At 37.1% G+C, this 14,419-nt stretch overlaps 1 protein-coding gene across 1 annotated transcript in view; it reads right to left on the bottom strand.

Moving 5' to 3' along the window:
* The window catches only part of LOC136825426 (uncharacterized), a 43,240-nt gene extending 29,903 nt beyond the window's left edge, over positions 1-13,337 (bottom strand). Inside the window, exon 1 of the mRNA XM_067081812.1 lies at positions 12,735-13,337. The gene's annotated coding sequence lies outside the window, so the exon portion shown is untranslated. The remainder of the gene's footprint in view (positions 1-12,734) is intronic.
* Between the last annotated feature and the right edge of the window lie 1,082 nt (positions 13,338-14,419).

Consider the following 14,419-nt stretch of genomic DNA (forward strand, 5'->3'; position numbering starts at 1 on the left):
TATATATATATTTACAAATATACATATATACACATATATATAGTATATATATAGTGGTACACATTAGTAGTAACAGAAAGATAATTTCCATGATTTCATACCTCAAAAATCATGAATAAAAAAACAAATACAAAGCTATGATTGATATTCAGGTTCTCATTAGAATTTCCAGGAAAATTTAACCCCCCAAAAGCAACAAACAAGTATGAAGCTATTGTTAAAATTCGAGTTCTACATTTTTTAATTTTCCGCATCAGTTTCACATCACAAAAGAAACGAAATGCAACGATCAAGTTATTAGTGAGACTTAAGACTCTTATTGTATATTTGGTATTCGAAATAAGCTATGAGGGAAAATACACTAGTTTGCAAAAACAAAAGGAAGGATATTGGTCTAAATAGTTTACTAAGCATCAGCATAAAGAAGTTTATTTACCATTGCGGTGTGTGTGTGTGTGTGTGTGTGTGTGTGTGTGTGTGTGTGTGTGTGTGTGTGTGTGTGTGGATGGGGGAATGGGGGAGGGTTTAGGATCATTGAGTATGTAGTGGGGTGGGGTGGGGTAGGAGCAATAAGGGTGTCGTGGGTGGGGTGGGGTGGAGTTAGGAGAATTGAGGGTGGAGTGGGAGGGCAGGAGGTTGGGGTGGGGTGGGGGGTCAGATTTGGGCATATCCACGCACCATACGATCCTGATCCCGGAGAGATTTATAACCGGAAGCTGAGGCGCTCTCAAGCAAGAATGATTACTCTAGATACAGATTATTTACGACGAAGTCATAAGCTTGCCAGTTCCTCCTCCTCCATTTTTTATTAGTTTTATTTATAGCAAAAAGACAGAAGAACACGGCCGCCTAAATTAAGATCTGAGAAGGTCCGGTAAATCTAAATGACCCAGGGAACACAGGAGAATGAAATACCAGAGGCAGGAAAAGAATTCCGAAGCCACTCAGTGCTAGACGACGAAAAGGAGGAGTTCGAGTGGTTGGACAGCAAGGTGGAAGAAACTAAGCGGGACTGGATGGAAAATAAAAGGCTAAAAAGTAGGTGCAGCTACAGGCCGAAGGGGCGCTGCAAACGACCTTTAGTAATGCCTACAGTGCACCATGTGATGTGCACTGACGGGACCACCCACCTACAAGGAAAAAAAAAAAGTTACTGAAGTTGGTGTCAAAAGACCAACAAAACAAAGGATCTCTTTCCATAACGAAATTAACGAAGAACGGAAAGGAAAAATAGGCCTACCACGCGAAAAAAACTCGAGAGAAACGGGAGAGTACACATATCTATCTACATAGTTTCCTTAACATGCATACACGCACATATATATATACACACACGCGCGCGCGCACACACAAACACACACACATATATATAGATAGATAGACAGATAGATAAAGGCAATGCTACGAAGGAAAGAGGAACGATGGAGTACTGCAAGGCCTTTCGACTTCTTCTAAGTAAAGGACAAGAAGTCGTAAGGCCTTGCAGTGCTTCATTGTTACTTTCCATCGTGGCATTGCATTTATTTATATATTCATCACGTTCCATATTTTCGTGATTCTGTTACACACACACACACATACACATTATATATATATATATATATATATATATATATATATATATATATATATATATATATATATACTGTATATACACTATGTTTTTGTGGGTTCCATTGCTTGCTTAACAGAACGCCTCACATGTCCAGATTTGATAAAAAAAATCTAAGGAAGACAAAAGTAATGAGGGCAGTGTATTCACAACTGGACTAAATAACATTAGGTGGAGAAAGGATCAATGAGGGCGAATCGTTCAAATATTTAGGAACAATTATATAAGACAGGTTATCCTGAATAAGAGTTCAGTAAAACGCTACACAAGGCACATCATACAATGGGCAGACTGAATATAATACTTGGAAGATAACAGGTAAGTCTATTAAGATCTGGAATACTATATTCGTTCATGCGTAGACCTCTAAGCACTTGGTCAAAAAAATAAGTTAAAACATTAGCCTGAACCAAAACGCGGGGGTGGGGGGGGGCGGAGTAGTGCCGCCAGTGCACCTCATGCTGTGCACTGTAGGCATTACTTGGGGTTCTTTGCAGAGTGCCTTCGGCCCCTAGCTGCAACCCTTTCGTTCCTTTTACTGCACCTCCTTTCATATTTTCTTTCTTCCATCCTCTCCTAACAACTGGTTCATAGTGCAACTGTGGGGTTTTCCTTCCGTTACACCTTTCAAACCTTCACTGTTAATTTCCGTTTCAGCGCTGAATGACCTCACTGGTCCCAGTGCCTGGCCTTTGACCTAAACTCTATATTCAATTCAATTCTGAACCAAAGGATAAAATGTCTTTTTATCAAGACCAATAATATTTTGAAGCCTTTTGTATAATAATTAATAAGTAATTGACGTCGAAAGAATCTTTCGTCTTGAAAAACTCAACATTTATAATACCTCTACGAGTAAGTAATTTACATTAACATAACAATTCTTACCATAAAAAGCTATTATCATTAAAATTATTATATTCATAGTCACGGCCCAATAGTCGAAAGGAACACACATCCACTGGACCACAGCCCAACAGTCGTAGCGAATGCATCCATTGGAACAAACAATCCATTAGTCGAAAGGAACACATCCCTCTAATCAAACAGCCCAACTGTCGAAAGGAACACACCCATCTGGACAAGCAGGCCAAAGGAATGCACCCATCCGACCAAACAAGAGTCAAAAGGAACAAACCTATTCGAACAAAACTGAAAAAGAAAAAGAAGAAACACAAATCAAAGAATCACCATCCTTCTCCCAACTACTCGAGAGAGAGAGAGAGAGAGAGAGAGAGAGAGAGAGAGAGAGAGAGAGAGAGAGACCGCACCCACCCATCCGACATCGAGAGCGCTTCCCAAGCGAACTGACACTAATTTACTGCTTTGGAGGAGGACCTCGTCCAATGCGAAGCAATCAAGTCCTGCTCGAGGACGAGAGAGCCGCAGTCCAGCACGCATGGCACGTCCTTCGAAATCAATGGAGGTCCTTGTGGCACTCTGCATGCCAATTGGTCTAGGGTTTGTTCGTTCTTGTTCTTCTTCCTCTTCTTCCTCCCGAGCTCTCTAGGAAGTCTGGTCCCCGGGAACTTGAGCGGAGTTTCCCCAAGTTGGAGGCCGCCGTCATTTTCCTTGTGATTAATACTCGCTGATGAATATTACATCTTGGTGAATATTGCTCCTTGAATATTAAGTTTGTCTGAATATTACCTTACAATTATTTTATAATACTGGAAAATAGCATTCTAAGACGACTGGCTTTTGGAAAACAGTAACTTCTGAATATGATCTATTTTTGAGTATTATCTACAGATTAATGTCAAACAGGTTTCAGCTCACAGAACGGTTAACATAGCACCCTTTTCTAGCCCAGACCTGAATAAAAGTAAGAAGATAGGAGGCGGAAATCAGGGAAAGCAGAAGGGGGATGTGAATTCCAAATTTTTATCTTGGGAAGAAAGCTAAATTCACAAGGCCAAGTTATGCTACGATCGCCGGCAATTAGTGACAAGATTCAGAGTAATATTCTTATAGTTAATAAATGTGAAAAAACTCAAGTTATAATTCCCTCCTTAATTAAATCTTAGTCACTACTGCTGGTAAAGTTTTGTAAAGAAATATAAGAGATTACAGCAGAATGAGATTACTAAAGTAACAGCAAAAGTGGAAAATAAATTATTCAAATTAGTAACTAAATTGTTTGAATGGAATGGAATGGAATTCAAAATTTAGGCCAAAGGCCAAGCGCTGGGACCGATGAGGTCATTCAACGCTGAAACGGAAATTGACGGTAAAAAAGGCTTGAAAGGTGTAACAGGAGTGAAACCTCGCAGCTGCGCTACGAAATAATTGTTAGGAGAGGGTGGGGAGTGAGACGGAAGAAAGAGAATATGAACGGAGGTGCAGTCAAATGAATGGAAGGAGATGCAGCAAAGAACCTTAAGTAATGCCTACAGCGCACCGCGTGAGGTGCACTGACGGCACTCCCTCTTACGGGGTAAACAGCTTGAAAATAATCAGAAGCAATCGAAAGGACAAATAACATGATCTATATTTCCATTTCCTCTGATCAGGACCGAAGTCCAAAATGAAGTTAAGCCGGTTCAAAAGACCTAAAACACACAGCTATAATTAACCTTCCCCTCGTTTGCTCTGGGGGTCAAATATTCCCAAAAAAAAAAAAATTCTGAAAAACAAAAAAAGTCTCTTTGAACGCAAGTTATAACATTAGTGACACGAGAGCGAAGATTAAAACGCGTAGAATATCTGTAACCAATCGCCGTGACTTTTTGAACTTCCATCTTCGTCATTCCGTGACGTTTTAGAATAACCGCACGATCTCCACTGAAAAAATAAGCCTCCGCGTTGTTGGAACTCCGGAGTAATTGCTAACCTGTCCGGGTGAATGTTTCCCTTGGCCCAAAAAGGTTAAATAATTTTGGGGACATTCGACATTATTACGGAAGAGTTCCACATGTGTACCTTCTACTGTTGACATTAATAAATGAATATCATCGAGATTTCTGTAGCAAAGTTTGCGGATTGACTCAGGATTGAAGTAAAGATAAAGTGTTTTACAGTTCCATCGGATGCGTGATTAAATAAGAAGAAAATTTAACCTTTGTTGTAAATATATCATCATCATCAACAACAACAACAACAACAATAATAATAATAATAATAATAATAATAATAATAATAATAATAATAATAATAATATTTTTATCATTATTATTGCTCTACGATAAAACATTTTCAGTTAGCAGAACACTCTTTGCAATTAATTCAGCTCGCAACTTTTCTCATTAATCCATTGAGGTTTAAATAACTCATTGGAAGCTTATTCATTAAACAATATCTTCAAAAATAGGAAAAATCTCTATTGGCCCTAAATAATTTATCAATGTCAATCTAAAAGCTTTTCAAAATATTTTTTCAAATGCCACTAAAAATTCATCATTATTATGTACAAGTTTTTTCGAAACGTGTTTAAACCGTTTCTATGACTTACAGAAAGAAGTCCTCTTATCAATAGTTAATCATTTTAGAGGATTAAAAAAAAAAAAAAAAGAAAAGATATAACAGTTCTAATGATTTAAAAAAAAATAAAAATAAACAAAACAAGACGGCAAAAAATAAATTGTATTTTTTCCTTCTCATTTCCAGCATTCGACTTCGAAAAAAAAAAATAGGAAAAAATTCCCACTGGTCTTTATTTGGATAACTTGCTGCCTGTTTTAAAACGGCGAAAAAATTCCAATATGATCTTAAATCTCTAGAAAATTCCCCCTCCTCCCCGCCCCTCTTGCCCCCACCAACCAACCTCCCCGTAAAAATAAAAAAAAAAAAAAACAGGACATTGTTGGGGTTTGAAAGCTCGGTCGGACATCGCTGGAAGATATAGTGCCGGAACTTGCCCAGAATAACCTTCCGTGCTTTCCATGAGGTCGCTGGAATCCAGAGGTGGTTTCTCAATTATGTTATGGCTCCAACTGTAGAAACTACTCAAGCTATTTTTTACTTCTCTTAAAAAATACGGACGGTTAGGCTAAATATGAGTTATATGCATTCATACATATACATATATATACATATACACATTACATGTATACACACACACACACACACATATATATATATATATATATATATATACATACTGTATATACATATATATATATATGTAATATAAACATATATATATAATTATATAAATACTGTATATACAGTATATTGAATTTCAAAATTTGGAAACTTTGAGTGTACATGATTTGCAGAAGGACACTATATGAATATACATCTGTGCTGATAATGATTTTTAAAAAATTAGCTGTACTTTGGGTGCTTTCAGCCATTTAGCACTTAGGACAGTGAAAAGATTAGGGAGCTGGAGCGATTGTACAGCAAGACGGAAGAGAAGAAGTGGGAACGGAGGTAAAGTAAAAGACTAAGAAAAATGGGTGCAGCTAGGGGCCGAAGGGACGCTGCAAAGAACCTTCAGTAATGCTTACGTTACACCACGTGAGGTGCACTGACAGAATCAGTCTATATACGTTCCCTTTATGCAAAGTATTTCCCTGACGAAAGCCCAAAGTATATTATTGGCCCCATCTGCTATTTCTCAAATTCATCTATCCTTTATTCCATCACAAAAATGAAATTACATTTTTTATAAGGTATCTTGTGGTATCTCTCTCTCTCTCTCTCTCTCTCTCTCTCTCTCTCTCTCTCTCTCTCTCGGTGCAACGTTCTTAGGACAAAAATCCAAGACGCTCTTGTTTTTTGTATCTTCAAGAGAAGAAAAGGCTCAGTGGTCTTTCCCTCCTTCCCAATACACACCCCACCCCTTCTATAGCCTACCCATTCCCCCTTCCACTAACATGACACACTATCCCTCCTCCCACACACCTCTTCTAAGAGACCCCTGCCTACCTAACCCTTCCTCTCCCCCCAAAAAAAATGGCCAACTACCCACCGGATCCTTAGGCTGATAAAGGAGCAACGTGACCCCAGTTTTGGGATTGGCTTGCAATAGACACCCCCTTTGCAAGGCTGCAATCTCTACAGTCGAACAACCCTTTAGACCGAGACCTGGACTCAATTTACGCCAATCTTGGATTTTCGCCGGAAAAAAGGAAGGAAGGGTTTGAAGGGTTACGGTAGAGGTATCACCGATTTTCTTTTTATTTCCTTTATCCTTCGTGCTAACCAATAAATATAAAAGTTAATGGTTACATTTAGCTGATGTTTGTGGCAAAACAAGATCCAACCTTGTCTTTCACTCCTATTATTCAATAATCAATAATGAGATAAATAAGGTATGGTTATTGTTAAAGCTTTTCACGGAAAAGAATATTCTTCCCGTTTTCATTTTAGCTGGAGACGAGCGAATTAAGCGCAGACTATGATAAAGTTACGTATTCAAATCTATACGTAATTTGACCAATTCAATGGTCACTCTTCGTCTCATTATCCATCTACCAGTGACTTGACCTCAATGGGGCGTCGCCATTTTGTTCCTATACAATCTTCAAGTGACTTGGCGTATCGGAAACGTGATTTGTTCCTATCTCATTTACCTACAACCTGATCTAATTAAGAGTTTTGTTCCCACTCCATCTAACAATGACTTGTAATATTTATGATTTTATTTGTTCTTAAACTACCTGTAACTTGACACGTTTTGACACCGTTGTGTTGTAAATTAACAGATCAGCCGTTCTGGTAATTCTAGTTGTGATAGCAGACCTATGATTAGACCCATAGCAGTTATAGTAGACCTATAGTAGCCCAATAAGTAGTTAGGCTACTCCAATAGGATGGTCTAGGATGCCAGTTAACCGAGAATTTTATCAGCTAGTTAACTATTTACGGAAATAAGTTAAAAATCTAACTTATTAGAAATCGGATGGTACAGTTTTCACGCTAAGCAATACCCCATGAAATATATATATATATATATATATATATATATATATATATATATGATTTATATATATATATATAATATATGATATAATATATATATATATATATATATATATATATATGTATGTATATGTATGTATGTGCATAATATATATATATATATATATATATATATATATATATATATATATATTATATATATATATATATATATATTATATTATATTATATTATATATATACACACACATACGTGTGTGCGCGCGAGCGCGTAAATCACATAGCAACACAGAGTACCCAAAACAGTACATCAACAGAAGCATTGACAACAGTACACCATCCAAACTCACTGTTGATATCACAGTTCCTGATTCAATTATAATGAGTCCATGTGTATCGAATTAGCTAATTAATTCTTGCAGAACAAAATAATCCCTCTCTCTCTCTCTCTCTCGGCAGCAGGAACACAGGGCTGATTAAAATCCCCTTTCCCCCATCACAAGGATTTAATTGGAATGCAAGCACGGGTTAACAGTACACTACTCTACCGCCATTTCGGGCGTATATACTGATCACTGGCGGGGCGCCCCCCCCCCCAAAATAAAGACGAATCCTAAATATCTATGATGATACTAGTGCTACTGCTACCAGTAATAATAATAATAATAATAATAATAATAATAATAATAATAATAACAATAATAATAATAATAAGCGTAGTACGTTTTAGGTTTATGGAAATATTTTTGTTTACACTCAAATGTTATCCTGTCTCAACGATGGCCTACATATGAGATTAAAGCTTTTCAGTACGGCACGTAACGTCTCTGGGATTGGGACTTACCATCTCGAGCCACTAGCACACTACCGTCAATGGTACATTAGTAGATATAATGATAACAACAGTGCCAAAAACTACCTTTCGAAATTATTATTATTATTATTATTGAAGAAATATTTCTGAGCAGTTCATTTTTTTGTGTTTTCGTCTGCCGGACTGAAGAGTGAAACAAAATTTTTTCTAAGCACTGTGTAGAGAGCGCGGCGCTACCATAGGCAGTACTCTTGAACTTCATTATATCGTCGTATTACATTACAAAAGGTAAAAGTCCCTAAATGGGTACCATGTAATCAGATATACACAGCGCTGCATATGGACAATTACCCTGGGACTACAGTATCCGGACCGGAAGGCCGATACAAGCACATCGACTAGACCTAACTCTGATCGACAAAACCAAAACCCAAGTATCACCATAGATGTCGCTGTTCCGTGGGATTCCAGAGAGAGAGAGAGAGAGAGAGAGAGAGAGAGAGAGAGAGAGAGAGAGAGAGAGAGACACCTATGGACTGGACTGAAAAAGCTGTGGGAAGAGAAACCTTGGCAAACTGGAAGCCGAAGTATCCCCTAGAGTCCTAGACTCATAGTGTGACGTGGTACTAAAAACAGCTCACATGATTAGGTCAATCATAATAATACCGTTCTCCTTCTGTGGAAATAACGTTCTCCTAAGCAGGATTAATAGCGTACTCTATTAATCCTGCTCCTAATAATAACACCGTTCTCTGTCTATGGAAATAAACACTAGTCTTATGAGATAATAATAATAATAATAATAATAATAATAATAATAATAATAATAATAATAATCCCGTTCTCCTTTCACGGAAATAACACTAGTCTCATGCAAGTTCCACCTTCAAATTTCCTACTAAACATATCTCGAATCAGAGTTCACACAAGACGATTCCAACTCGAATAATCGACGTCATTATGTACGAACAGGCTTCATAAAGCCGACGGCTGAGTTAGTATGATAAGTTTCACGGCTCAAGAGAAGATCCGATTCCCTTCATTAATTATGTTGAAATAAAGCCGGCTTCAAAGCGAAGCCTAGATTTCCGGAAGCGTGGGCAAGATGCAGGTCCTAATTCGTGATGCTGACAGTTGAGAGAGAGAGAGAGAGAGAGAGAGAGAGAGAGAGAGAGAGAGAGAGAGAGAGAGAGAGAGTCAAAAGGCTTATCTTGACATAATCAATTAAAAACTAAAAAAAATAAATAAAATAAGGGCAGCGGGGGAAAGGTTTATTACCTAAGTATAATGTTAACAAAAATTACCAAATTGGAGAGGTTTTGGTTTTGCTTCAGCAAAGTGATGCATAATTACGCTTAACACGAGAACAAAGACAAAATAATAAATAAAAAAAAAGAATGATAAAGGAAAACCCTGGGAAATTAAATCATGTAAAAGGAGACTTAAAATGCACAAGCACAAGTAAATAACGACTAAACAATACAGTATGAACTAAGCAAGCACTTGAGAAAACGACCTTTATATATATTTCCTTTTAGCGCCATCGCTAGAAATGACACACAAAGACTTCCCGAAATAACAAAAGGCCCGCAACGAATACTGAAAGTGACTCCATCAAAGCTAGGCTGATATTCAAGGCAAGAAATATGGCAGGACCGTAGTTCTGAAAACTGTAGTCGAGCACTGTAGAGTCCTCCGGGATAGCGGAGTTCGCTTTCATCGCTCGTTTCTAGCACCTCTTGCTCTGTTTGCACTCGCTCTCTCCTCTCCTTCCTTTTCCGCGAGCGAATATTCGCCGAGATTGTGACCGAGTGCAAAGTCAGACTGTCTGCCGGTCCGGTGACTGACAACCCTTGCTATATGCTTTCAATTTGTTTCTAGGCGTTTTCTACTCGTTTATAAATGCATAAACCAGCCTGTTTTCCTTTCAGCTTTTCCAGGAACAGTATTTGCTTACCTCTGTCTGCGAAGAGGAGGACAAATAACTGAAGCTTAACGCATTTCTATTCAACGGCTCTTACCAATGCTTACTTGAGAGCTTTGCTATTAAAGCAGGAGATACATTTCGTTTCAATATATTATTCAATTTAATACAACGTACCACACCGTTTTCAAGTATCTGGGATAGTAGGTCCGGTCAAAGTGAAAGCTTGTTGTGGAAACGTGAAAAATCTGAGAGGACTATTTATCTTTATTCATCTTGAGAATTACATCTGGTCAAGCGGGAATCGCACTAAGTTGAATGCGAGATGATTTCCGTTACCATCACGAAAATTTGATCTTTGGTCTAATGGTCTTTAACAGAAAAATACATATAAATAAGTAAACGACTAGATGCATAAATTGATAAATAAAAATGTTACCAATACTTTTGATGGAAAATAGGTTAAGCCTACCATATAATGTTCTCAAGAGAACGGACAAACCGTCACAACTCACCCTCTTTGAAACGGTAAAATGAAGCAAAGAAATTACTTTGTAGTTACTCTTATAGTTAGATCAAACTAGGCTCGTGCATAAACGACAAAAAAATTACAAAATCTCTCAATACTCGTCACTCTGGCTCTTGCGAAGCAAACAAACACATCTACAAAAAGACACCGCGAGAGGAAAGACGATTTGTATCACGGATGAGCGGAAAATTAGATCCACCTAGCAGCCTGAAAGACTGGGATCACCTGAAAAAGCCTGTAGGGTTTGCATTACAGATACCTAGACTGATAGATGAAGATTCACATGAATCTTGATTGAAAAGGCAATTCATACTATTCTCTGGGCAATTTAAAATCTTTGTTAAATGCTAATATTTACTGCTGCAGTTGCTGAAAGACGCGGTATGGGTTGGTTTTAATGTTAAAAGGCTGATTATTGGTTGTAACTTTATCATTAATAATAATAATAATAATAATAATAATAATAATAATAATAATAAGAAGAAGAAGAAGAAGAAGAAGAAGAAGAAGAAGAAGAAGAAGAAGAAGAAGAAGAAGAAGAAGAAGAAGAAGAAGAAGTGTAGTACTAGTAACAATAACAGCAATAATATAAGAGTTCCAAGCAGCAGACACCACGGTTACGTACACAGTTTTCAACATAGTTCGAAAGAAGTTTTGCCATATTAATATCATTACAATCCAAGCTGCAACCCTAGCTGGAAAACGACTATCAAAATTAACTACATTCTTAGTACTATGTGGTGGATGGTACAGTATTGGTAGATAGGAACACTATGGGCGACCACCATTATGAAACATCCACAGAAATGTCTATATTTTTACTGGATTTTCATGGAATTTACAGAAATTTTTAACATTTCCAATGCAAATAAAAGGAAAATTTCAGCTCACTACCCAAATACTCTCAGGAAATAGTCTTGAAACAAAATAATTACAAAATCTTGTACTGTTCGAATGCATTATTAAACTTGAAGTTCGACAGAAGTTAGTAAGTATACATAAGGAAATATAAAAGGAAATATAAAAAGCAATCCCAGTGATAAATAGCCTTGCAAAAGACTTTGACCTCTCTGTCTCCGCGCCGAAGGCTCAAACTCAATTGCAGCCGGTTGACTAAATTGATCTACGGTTCAACTAAAGTGTTTGGCTCTACCTTGTAACGACACTTGAACTTTGAATTTACAAGTGGGAAGTTTGAGTGGTGGATGGAAGTAGGGGGGTGGGGGTTGTATGTGTGGGTAACGAGACAAAGGGAATTATTAATACAAGCGATAATGGAGAACCATATTCGAAATTCTAAACAGGTAAAGAGTACGTAGGTGTGTATACGGAGGTGTCTAAAAGGCATCGAGTACCGTGTCAATAGGCCTACGTTGTTCTTACGCACGTTAAACGAAGAAGAAGTAGTAGTTCTTACGTTACGGTATTTCTTTTGATGTTCTATGCTAATGGTAATTTTACAGCCTCCATCTGTAAACAGTTTTAAAAATTTATCAATACTTGAATCTCAATAAGCAGCGCTTACAAATACAAACATTCACATTATATATATATATATATATATATATATATATATATATATATATATATATATATATATATATTATTATATATATATATATATATATATATATATATATATATATATATATATATATATATATATATATATATATATATGCTGTGTGTATTAGTTTCATTTACATTTCATCGGCTGAATGTTTATCACTTTGATCCAGAGTAGTTTATTTACGAAAAATCAGCAACTTGATTAAATAAATATACAGCATCCAAAGAAGAGTTATTTCGACAATACTAAAATACATAGTATTTAAACAACCTTCACACAATATAACACGCTTCACCGGTTGTCATATTAAGGGAAATATTTCACCTTCTGTACGCTGACCCAGTAGGGCACGGGGTTCCAACAAGAAATAAATAAATAAATAACTAAATAAACTTTATGATGTAATACATGTACTTACCGTACCGTCGTCGTACTTGGTTATTGAGCCGTGCCCCACAAAACCAGAGGTAATGTAAACTCTTCAATCTATTTAAGACAAGCCCAGTAATATGGGTTTAGACACCATCCTTCCCAAACACAATCCAAACTCTTGTTCTTACACTTGTTCTATATTTTAATTCTCATTATCTATACTCTATAGCATTACAAGGTCTCAGAGAATAACGGAAAATGCTTTATGCATCCTTCAAGTATATAGGCCTAGCTTTTGTCATCATTAGTCTTACAGTAGTTAGACACTTCCCGCGATTTTCCCCACTTCTCCGTACATCAAGGACATCTTACAACAAAAATTATCCGATGTTCATTCATTTTGTGGAAACAGAATGACGCAAATGTTAACACTGAATAACAAACCGATACAACATTTTTCACACACGGTGAGGATTAGGATTTTAGGTCTAGTCGCCCTAACTCGAAACCGAGACTCGTCACTAACCTTGGTTTTACAACACCGACAAACGTTTAGTAACTGCAACTATACAAACCGTCTCGCGTACTTCAAGTCGTGAATGACATTACCGAAGACCGGGGTTTCCGTGACGATGAACTGGGACTGTATGGTGGTTACAGATACAAAACGGCCGGAGTGAGCTATTTTTCTTTTCTTTTATAGTTTCATTTATGCGACGAGTGTTGACTTCGAACTAACGCGGTCAACTATATGAGATGCGATTATTATTATTATTATTATTATTATTATTATTATTATTATTATCATACGATCCCGATAACGTTACTTAACGTTCCATTTTCGGAAAATGGTGCCTTTATTGCATACGTCCCAGTTTTTAAATATCGACGGAATGTCGAGCTTATTATTACCCTGTAGACTCTCAATGTTATACACATTATTGATATTATATCGTTTTTTCATATATAATGATTCGAACTGGGTTAAAGACATCCACAGTAATCTAAAGATTAGTCAATTTGGAATTCTTTACTCGAGTATCTTTTTAAATATCTTGGAGCTTATTATTATTATTATTATTATTATTATTATTATTATTATTATACCAGACGTAACCAGGGCGATAACATTTCCTGAAGATTCACAGCAAACAACCAACACGAAGCAAACAATATATAGGTCTTTTTTTTTTTTTTAAATATTCGGTGTCATTAGGCGAAGCCCGATGCAACTCTTATCAACACCGACTCCCTGCAACACTCCCCTGGACAACCCCCCACCCCCTGGATCACTCCCATGATAACTCCCCTCCTTTTAAAACGATAGTTTAACCAGACCATAATCTCCCGTGCGCCGATAAAGCAATATCTAAAATTTCAATACGTCAGAATCATGTAACTCTGACCATTAGCAAATTGGTTCCATCATCAGATCGTGTGGATAGGTCTAGTTGGGCGAGGAAGAGGAGGCGTAGGCAGAGAGGAAGGGTGAAAAGAAGAAAGAAAGGGTGAAATGAAGAGAGAGAGAGAGAGAGAGAGAGAGAGAGAGAGAGAGAGAGAGAGAGAGAGAGAGAGAGAGACTCTGGAAAGCTCATTAATGCATCAATCAATAATGATAAACCACAAGTAAATTGAGATGAATGACGACCGTCATTTCTGGATCTGTTGTGGCGGAGCGGAATCGAACGAAACTTTCTGAACGATGAGCGATCTCTTGTGGGGTTCTCCGCT

This window comes from Macrobrachium rosenbergii, chromosome 37, assembly GCF_040412425.1.
Source record: "Macrobrachium rosenbergii isolate ZJJX-2024 chromosome 37, ASM4041242v1, whole genome shotgun sequence".
NCBI lineage: Eukaryota > Metazoa > Arthropoda > Malacostraca > Decapoda > Palaemonidae > Macrobrachium > Macrobrachium rosenbergii.